The sequence below is a fragment of the Bactrocera tryoni genome, unplaced genomic scaffold (genome assembly GCF_016617805.1).
Source record: "Bactrocera tryoni isolate S06 unplaced genomic scaffold, CSIRO_BtryS06_freeze2 scaffold_11, whole genome shotgun sequence".
NCBI lineage: Eukaryota > Metazoa > Arthropoda > Insecta > Diptera > Tephritidae > Bactrocera > Bactrocera tryoni.
Window position 1 is genome coordinate 11,889,387 of NW_024395824.1, and position 10,185 is coordinate 11,899,571.

The 10,185-nt window shown below is 40.5% G+C and overlaps 1 non-coding gene and 1 pseudogene across 1 annotated transcript; both read left to right on the forward strand.

Moving 5' to 3' along the window:
• Window positions 1–3,845: 3,845 nt before the first annotated feature.
• On the forward strand, window positions 3,846–4,054 carry LOC120779961. The gene has a single exon (XR_005705775.1). It is a non-coding gene; the product is annotated as a small nucleolar RNA U3 (small nucleolar RNA).
• Window positions 4,055–9,596: 5,542 nt separating this feature from the next.
• LOC120779939 lies at window positions 9,597–9,799 on the forward strand (annotated as a pseudogene).
• The last annotated feature ends 386 nt before the right edge of the window (window positions 9,800–10,185 follow it).

Genomic DNA, 10,185 nt, shown 5'->3' on the forward strand with positions numbered 1-10,185 from the left:
CGACACTAGACAACACGGATTCGCACTCTGCACCCAGTTCGTTCTCCATGCTGCCACTCCAGCATAGTGACCAACAAAGGACTTGTACGGTCCATAGGAGCTTTACCAGGCAGGCAGCAAGAGTCCCATTCTGATCACTAACCCACCCGCCAACAAAGAGGAGTTTGATCGTCCTATCACTCTCCTTTCCTTGTTACTGCCATCGTTCACTTACCAACTGAGTCAACGGCCCAGACAGTTCATGGCGGAAAAAACAATCCTCGTAGCGTTAGACTTGCCAAAAGTTTTTGACACACTCAACCAATACTTAAGGATATTAAACAATCTACCTTCGATCCAGGGCTGAAAAACTGGGGCCATATTCTGTAATTCGATTCGAAAAAACAAATTTACTCGAATTCGGATTTTTTATATTCTTCAACCCAATTTTCGTATAAAATATTAGTTAGCTTTTGAGTTGAAGAAAGCAAAAACGAAAATTGCACGTATCTATTCTGGCACAGGGTGATACAACTTTCGCCTAGTTATATAGTAGATCCGAATTTCTAATAGAATACATTTACGAATCGAGATACAGTATAGGGCCCATGGACTATAACTACCCACCATAAAACGAATGGTTCTATGACCTGATAGTGATGATTCCGTGAAAACTATCCACTGGGAGATAGGTGGTTGCGCTGAGTAATATCAAGTACTTCTCCCCTTACCTTAGTCACGAACATTGGCTGACAGCCACAATCGATTATCTCTAGGTTGTTGGAAAATATCTCCCTTCCGCTTTTTTTGCTCTTTATTCAATGCTTTATAAAAAGTGTTACAGTAATCGGATTTAGTTCAAATATTCGCCGTTTCGTTTGATAATCTGTTTCTAGATGGCAACTTCATAATACCCCCTCCTCGTAGAAGCCTCCCTCCTTATTTGCGAGGAACTCGGACAGCTACTTTTCACAAGCTTTATTTTGAGTTCAACTGTACACCAACAAGGGCGTTCGCAATGGACAGGAACAGGTGGTAATCACTTGGCACTATGTCCGGGCTATATGGTGGAGGCGAAAAAATCTCCCATCCGAGCTCCCGTAGCTTCTGACGAGTCATCAACGAAGTGTGTGGTCTGGCGTTGTCCTGGTGGAACACTATATCCTTCCTTTTGGCCAGTTCTGGACGTTTCTGGTCGATCGCCTGCTTCAAGCGGTCCAGTTGTTCGCAGTAGATGGTAGAATTAAGCGTCTGGCTATATGTTAGAAGCAGCTCATAGTAGATGATTCCCTTCCAGTCCATCCAAACACCCAGCAAAACCTTCCTGGCCGTCAATCCCGGCTTGGCCACTGTTTGTGACCATTCACCGGCCTTGACCACGACCGTTTTCACTTGATATTGTCGTATGTGATCCATTTTTCGTCGCCAGTCACCATCCGCTTCAAAAATGGGTCGAGTTCGTTCCGTTTCAGCAGCATATTGAAGGCGTTGATTCGGTTGTGTATTTGATTTTGTGTATCCAGCCTTCTGCAGATGGTTTAAAATGGTTTAGTGACTAACTCCCGTTTTCTAGGCGATGTCACGAGATGCCACATGCCGGTTTAACTCGATGTTTTCCATGATTTGATCGGTATTCGTCGTCACAGGGCTTCTGCTGGCTGTCTTATCCATGGTGTCGTTTTCACCCGCTCTGAATCGTCGAAACCTGTCATCCGCAGTTCGAAGTGATAGAGTACCATCCCCCAAAACACCATTAATCTCAAGGAACGTTTCTCTAGCGGATTTGCCTATAACGAAGGAAAACTTTAAAATATCGCTAATTTCGGCGTTAGTAAACTCCATATTTACACGTCTGTAACTGTTGAACGCAATATCCAAACTAATCATGCATACCGTCGTTTTGTAGGTTATGTCAAGACCTTTTAAAGATGTATAGTATTGCCAGATACGAGCTCTGTAGCGTAGTATTTTCCTACCTAATATATTCGAATAAACACGATGTAAATTTAAAGTAACTTTCTCCCAATATTAAACATCAATATCACTTACAAGGAAGTAAATTGTATCAAGACCGTAAGTTACATATTTATTGTAATAAACAAATACTTATATTTAATGTAAATAATGCCGTTGGAAGAATAATTCCTCCATTCTGTTTCAATAAAAAATTTCAAAATTGTTTTAAAAATATTGAAATTAACAAAACAAACACAACCGATTTTGCATTGAGAGGTTTGCTTTCAGACATCACAAACTTGTGGGGAAGTTGTGCACATTTGAGCTTTTGAAATCACCCCAGCATACGGAAAACTTGTCAATAGTCAGGGTGGTGGTTTTTTGAAAGTATGTTAATTTGTTAATTTTAATCAACCCTACAAGAAGGAAGTAACCAATTCACTATTACATATGTAAAGTCTCACCTCTTATACTACTACACATCCATATCTAACTTTTTGTTTTGAAATGGAAAATTTTGTTGTAAGAGTAGTAACATTCATCATACATAAATTTTGATCGTATAAGAATGAGACGCTATTGCATAAAATAACATTAAATACAGGATTTATGCCGTTACAGCAACTACATATGTATGTATATAAGAGTTTAGGGAGAAAGCAATTGGTAAGTATTAGAGAACTGCAACGAGTAATAAAATTTTGTTCATAATCAGGTATTGATCCGTTAAGCTGTCTGATTCTGTCAATTCGATTCATGTACACGATTCGAACCGTTTGTCTTCAAATCAGCGATAGAGAACAACTTTGAATCACTAGCGATCACCTTATACCTGATTTATTTATGAATGTTGGCATTAGCAGAAAATACGCGAAATGATGCATACTTATGCTTCAGTGATTAAAATGATCGACAGAGTTCGTGTGCATGTGTTCAAAGCTGATATATTTTTTGCCACACATGATTCAAATCAATCCAGCAGAAAATTGTTGTTGTTTGCTGTACTCATAGATTTACTCGTAGTTTACCCGCAGTTTCACATCGATTCAAACAATCGTCGCAACGCAATAAACTGACATGTTCACTCGATCGTGATTGCCGAAGAACAGATTGTTCGAGTTGCATCAAATCAGTTGACGCTGGCGGGTACCAGAATTGATGAACAATGTTGTCTATGATGAACTGAATTGATTTCATTGATGAACTGAATTGTGTGATTTTTGGCACGAGTGTTTTTTCTGATTTAATTATACACGTTGCAGTTCTCTGGTAAGTATGGTTATGTTAAAATTTTTCATAATGGCATATTTTTATACATTACATACTATTTAATTATGAATTTCATGTTTTTTTGAAGTTATACTTCTTATACGAGTTCGCTTGCTCAAGCGCAACCTTGCTCAATATGAATCTACGCAACCTTGTCTGCGAAGATGTTCGAGCAGCAAGCGAAACGGTGACAATCGGCGATCGTTTGTTCGTTTCTTTCGGCACAGCTCGGCTTTTCTACCAAAAACACAATGTTGCCATGCTTATGCTGTTGTTGTTTTTGTAGAACAATGTTTCAATTTTTGGTTGGTGACATATTCAATTAAAAATAAATTCTGTTGGGATTCGAACCTACGTACCTACGTGCTCGTCGTAACTTTTGAAGCGCTTACCACCTCGACCACCATTGACTCATGTACTGCGTTGTCCTAATTATGGTTTGGTTATGCATGAAAGAAATATACAATGGATCGCCGATTGTTACCTCTTTCCTTGCTGCTGCTGCGCATATGTATGTTTGTATGCTTGTTCATTATTGAAGCTATACTGCTTTTTCTTTCCTTTGTCTTTCATTTCTGCGAATTCTCAACTATTTTATGTGCCCTTTTGTTGAAATACCCTGCGTTGGTCTTTGAAAAATTAAGACTATACTTCACTACAGAAATGATCCTGTGAAGTACGGTCTTCATTTACATTTTTTGGAAATCGGCCCACGATGACGAAGTACTTTCGTTTTATCTGACAGCGTGAGGTTCAGAAATTCATTTCTAATTTTGTCTTGTGGCATATTAGAAATGATGTTTCTTCGAAAATCATTCGTTTACACCTGACAAAACGACTTCTGAATGGTGATTTTAATGAATGCATTCCTTTTGGTTGAAATGCTCTGCGTTGGCCATTGAAAAGTTAAGACTATGCTTCTCAGGATCATTCATTTCTTCAAAGAAATTAATGACATTTAGAAATATGCATATTTGCATTATTTCGTTGTCATTTCCATATTCGTAGCAATAGAAGTTCTATGGCACAAGTAAAGTAATGGCCGCCGATTGTCACCCCTTGCCGCTGTAGCAGCTTCGCCTATGTGTACGCATATGTATGTTTGTATGCTTGTGCATTATTCGGCAATGTATGCAAATATATGTACATATAAGTATATATGAATGTATGAACAAGTCAATGCGCGCACATGTAATAAGTATATTGATAAGTGATGAAAAATTTCTGAACGCGCACATGCGTATACATACACTCATATGAGCATGTGCAGATACACAAGATAGGATAGAAGATGTATGCCTTTTAACATCGTATACTATACAAATAAATATTTTTCTTACTAATAGAAATTAAATTTATCACAGCAATATTATGTATATGTATATTGCTGTGATAATATACCAGAGATAAAGAGATGTTTAACTCCTCTCTCACTGGAAGTGAGAGAACAATTGCTAAACGTCAAAACCACCTAAACTTTGACAGTTGATCGAGTTCAGGAGGTTTTGACGTTTAGCAATTGGAAACGAGCTATGGCCAAATTGAAATCTTACCAAAAAAATATGTAGACGGAGGGATTTGTTGCATCGTTCAAGACCACCTATAAAAAATGTAAAACAATGCAAATTAAATAAATTTGTGAAATTTAAAGGTATTTGATGAAACGTTTTGTAATCTTAAGCATCATAGTTTTATTTTCGAGGATGGAGTCATGTGTAGAAGTTCACGCAAGTGAGGAAAGTTCTCTGATCGCCATTCACTTGGGAATGGCCAGAAACGATTCTTTTACACATGGCTCAAGCAGCTCACTACTTCCGGTCTTTGACCAAGTATCCTCTGGGTAGCCTAAGAACATCCGTTCGAAGGCGAAACATTCCCTACAAGGGTTGTGCGCTGGGTTTGGGACCCGCCACGTAAAAAAAACACCCCCAGTGAAGAGCTATAACCAGCCTCGGATGAGAGACCCCCCTTTTGATGACGACCATGGCAAACGAAATAAGGACTACGAATTGAGGGCATGCACTTGGAATGTCCGGTCCCTTAATTGGGAAGGTGCCGATGCCCAGCTGGTTGATGTCCTCGTAAAAGCAAAGGCTGACATCACCGCCGTCCAAGAAATGCGATGGACGGGACAAGGACAGAGACGAGTAGGTCCTTGTGACATTTACTACAGTGGCCATATAAAGGAGCGCAAGTTTGGTGTAGGATTCGTGGTGGGAGAGAGACTCCGTCGCCGAGTACTATCATTCACTGCGGTGAATGAACGTCTAGCCACAAACCGCATCAAAGCGAGGTTCTTCAACATATCGCTGATCTGCGCCAACGCCCCGACGGAAGAGAAGGACGATGTGACCAAAGATGCCTTTTATGAGTGCTTGGAGCGCACTTATGAAGGCTGCCCCCGCCACGATGTCAAAATCGTGCTTGGCGACTTTAACGCCAGGGTGGGCAAAGAAGGTGTCTTTGGCACTACGGTCGGTAAATTCGGCCTCCACGACGAAACATCCCCTAATGGGTTGAGGCAGATTGACTTCGCCGGGGCCCGAAATATGGTTATCTGTAGTACTAGATTCCAGCATAAGAAGATTCATCAAGCTACCTGGCTGTCTCCGGATCGAAAAACTACCAACCAGATCGATCATGCTGTGATAGACGGAAGACACGTCTCCAGTGTTTTAAATGTGCGTGCGCTCCGAGGTCCTAACATCAACTCGGACCACTATCTTGTTGCAGCTAAGATTCGCAACCGCCTCTGTGCAGCAAAAAACGCGCCACCAAACACAAGGAAGGTTCGACGTCGAGAAGCTGCAATCACAACAGACAGTCGAACGATTTTCTACTCGGCTTGCACTCCTGCTCTCTGAGAGCACTCGTCAACAACTCGGTATAAGGGAACTGTGGGACGGAATTTCAAACTCCTTACGTACAGCTGCAACCGAAACCATTGGTTTTCGGAAAGTGCAAAAGAACAGCTGGTACGACGAGGAGTGCCGTGTCGCAGCGGAGAGAAAACAGGCTGCCTACCTCGCAACGTTACGATCGACCACTACACGTGCGGGATGGGATAGATACTGAGAGTTGAAGAGGGAAGCGAGACGCATTTGTAGACAGAAGAAGAAAGAGGCTCAAATGCGTGAGTACGAAGAGCTTGATAAGCTGGCCGACAGGGGTAATGCTCGAAAATTCTACGAAAAAATGCGGCGGCTTACAAAAGGTTTCAAGACCGGAGCGTACTCTTGTAGAACCCCCAAAGGTGATCTAGTCACTGATGCCCAGAGCATACTTAAATTATGGAGGGAACACTTCTCCAGCCTGCTGAATGGCAGTGAACGCACAACACCAGGAGAAGGAGAACCCGATTCCCCAATCGATGACGATGGAGCAGACGTTCCATTACCCGACCATGAAGAAGTTCGAATAGCAATTGCCCGCCTGAAGAACAACAAAGCGGCAAGGGCCGACGGATTGCCGGCCGAGCTATTCAAACACGGCGGCGAAAAACTGAGAAGGTGCATGCATCAGCTTCTTTGTAAAATATGGTCAGACGAAAGCATGCCCAACGATTGGAATTTAAGTGTGCTATGCCCATTCCATAAAAAAGGAGACCCCACAATCTGCGCCAACTACCGTTGGATTAGCCTCCTCAACATCGCATATAAGGTTCTATCGAGCGTATTGTGTGAAAGATTCAAACCCACCGTCAACAAACTGATTGGACCTTATCAGTGTGGCTTTAGACCTGGCAAATCAACAACCGACCAGATATTCACCATGCGCCAAATCTTGGAAAAGACCCGCGAAAGGAGAATCGACACACACCACCTCTTCGTCGATTTCAAAGCTGCTTTCGACAGCACGAAAAGGAGCTGCCTTTATGCCGCGATGTCTGAATTTGGTATCCCCGCAAAACTTATACGGCTGTGTAAACTGACGTTGAGTAACACCCAAAGCTCCGTCAGGATCGGGAAGGACCTCTCCGAGCCGTTCGATACCAAACGAGGTTTCAGACAAGGCGATTCCCTATCGTGCGACTTTTTCAACCTGCTTTTTGGAGAAAATAGTTCGAGCCGCAGAACTAAATAGAGAAGGTATCATTTTTTATAAGAGTGTACAGCTGCTGGCGTATGCTGATGATATTGATATCATCGGCCTCAACACCCGCGCCGTTAGTTCTGCTTTCTTCAGGCTGGACAAGGAAGCACAGAAAATGGGTCTGGCAGTGAACGAGGGCAAGACGAAATATCTCCTGTCATCAAACAAACAGTCGTCGCACTCGCGACTTGGCACTCACGTCACTGTTGACAGTCATAACTTTGAAGTCGTAGATAATTTCGTCTATCTTGGAACCAGCGTAAACACCACCAACAATGTCAGCTAGAAATCCAACGCAGGATAACTCTTGCCAACAGGTGCTACTTCGGACTGAGTAGGCAATTGAGAAGCAAAGTCCTCTCTCGACAAACAAAAGCCAAACTCTATAAGTCACTCATAATTCCCGTCCTGCTATATGGTGCAGAGTCTTGGACGATGTCAACAACGGATGAGTCGACGTTGCGAGTTTTCGAGAGAAAAGTTCTGCGAAAGATTTATGGTCCTTTGCGCGTTAGCTACGGCGAGTACCGCATTCGATGGAACGATGAGCTGTACGAGATATACGACGACATCGACATAGTTCAGCGAATTAAAAGACAGCGGCTACGCTGGCTAGGTCATGTTGTCCGGATGGACGAAAACACTCCAGCTCTGAAAGTATTCGACGCAGTACCCGCCGGGGGAAGCAGAGGAAGAGGAAGACCTCCACTCCGTTGGAAGGACCAAGTGGAGAAGGACCTGGCTGCGCTTGGAATATCCAATTGGCGCCACGTAGCCAAAAGAAGAAACGACTGGCGCGCTGTTGTTAACTCGGCTATAATCGCTTAAGCGGTTTCTACGCCAATTAAGAAGAAGAAGAAGTTTTATTTTCAATGGAAAATGATCAAAAACATTTAATGATTGAGAGCTAACAAGCTTAAATCCTATTATTGGGTATTGAAAAGACAAAAGTCAGTTGTTATAATATTCTTTAAAAAGATGTAAATAGTTTCTCCATATAATAAATAACCACTATTTAGTAATTTTTATTCATACTAAATGTTGGGTAGTGGGTTGATAAATGCCCGAAAATTGTAATTTTGTTCAATCTGGCCATAATGGAAAATGTTATAAAAAACGCTAATTTTGAGGCGCTCTCACACTGGAATATGTTTAACATCCCTTTATTCCTGTAATATACTTACTTAAGTATGGTTTGGTTATGCATGTACATAAGAAACATACGATGTTTCTAATAATTTTGTTTAAGTATAGAAATATGCTTTTGTAGAACATTTGCTTTTGCAAACATACAGACAAATGTGCAAACGACATAATACATGTATGTATGATTGTTTCGCATTTTGCTTCTACGCCGGTCAAATTTCTATACAAAAATCGGCTGAAATGTGTGAGAAAATAAAAAATGGACAACTAGGGCAAATAATTTTTAAAAAATTTATTGACAATTAAATATAAATGAAAATACATGTAAATTTACTTTCGCATTTTGCGGCACTTTCAAATTAATTAATATAAGTAAAATTCACGACTTAACCCGCACACGTCTTATTCGCGCAAAATTTCCAACTTTATGAAAATTGGCGCAATTATTGACACTTCAATTTTATGTAAAGTTTAAAACATGTTTACATATGAATATATAATATATATGATTTTGGCGCAATTATTGACACTTGTCTTAATATACAAAATTGGGCCAAAACGAAACAATGAAATACATAATTACCTTTGCATGTCAATATGGAAATGCCGACGGCAAAACGCAAAGGCATATATTGCACATATGTACATACATACATACAAGCGATTTCTTGGTTGAAAGCAAAAATTGAAGCATGAGAAATTGAAATGCCGACGACAAAACGAAATTGCTTACATTCGGACATTGCGTATGAATCATGAAAATATCATCATGATGTTTAGGTAAATCTTTTATATATTTAAAATGAGTTATTATAAAATAAGATCACATATTCAATTCAAAATAAATTCTGTTGGGATTCGAACCTACGTACCTACGTGCTCGTCGTCACTTTTGAAGCGCTTACCACCAACACCACCATTGACACTTGAATTGCGTTGTCCTAATTATGGTTTGGTTATGCACGAGAGAAATATACAATGGATCGCCGATTGTTACCTTTTTCCTTGCTGCTGCTGCGCATATGTATGTTAGTATGCTTGTTCATTATTGAAGTTATACTCCTTTTTCTTTCCTTTGTCTTTCAATTCTGCGAATTCTCAACTATTTTATGTGCCCTTTTATTGAAATACCCTGCGTTGGCCGTTGAAAAATTATGGCTATACTTTACAGGATTATTTCTGTCGTTAGTCTTCATTTACATTTTTTGGAAATCGACCCGCGATGACGAGGTATATCGTTTTATCTGACAGCGTGAGGTTTAAGAAGTTCATTTCTAATTTTGTCTTGTGGCATATTAGAAATGATGTTTCTTCGAAAATCGTTCGCTTACAACGGATAAAACGACTTCTGAGTGGTGATTTTAATGAATGCATTCCTTTTGGTTGAAATGCTCTGCGTTGGCCGTTGAAAAGTTAAGACTATGCTTCTCAGGATCATTAATTTCTTCAAAGAAATTAATGACCTTTAGAAATATGCATATTTGCATTATTTCGTTGTCATTTCCATATTCGTAGCAATAGAATTTCTATGGCATAAGTAAAGTAATGGCCGCCGATTGTCACCCCTTGCCGCTGTAGCAGCTTCGCCTACAAACATGCGTAAATATGTATGTATGTATGCGTATATTCGTGAATACATATCGACGCAGATTTTTGCGAGAAGCACCAGAAAGTTGTGCAATTTATGATTTTTAGCTTTTGCCATCGTCGCGAAAAGACGACTTGTTGGCAAAGGCATGCTCG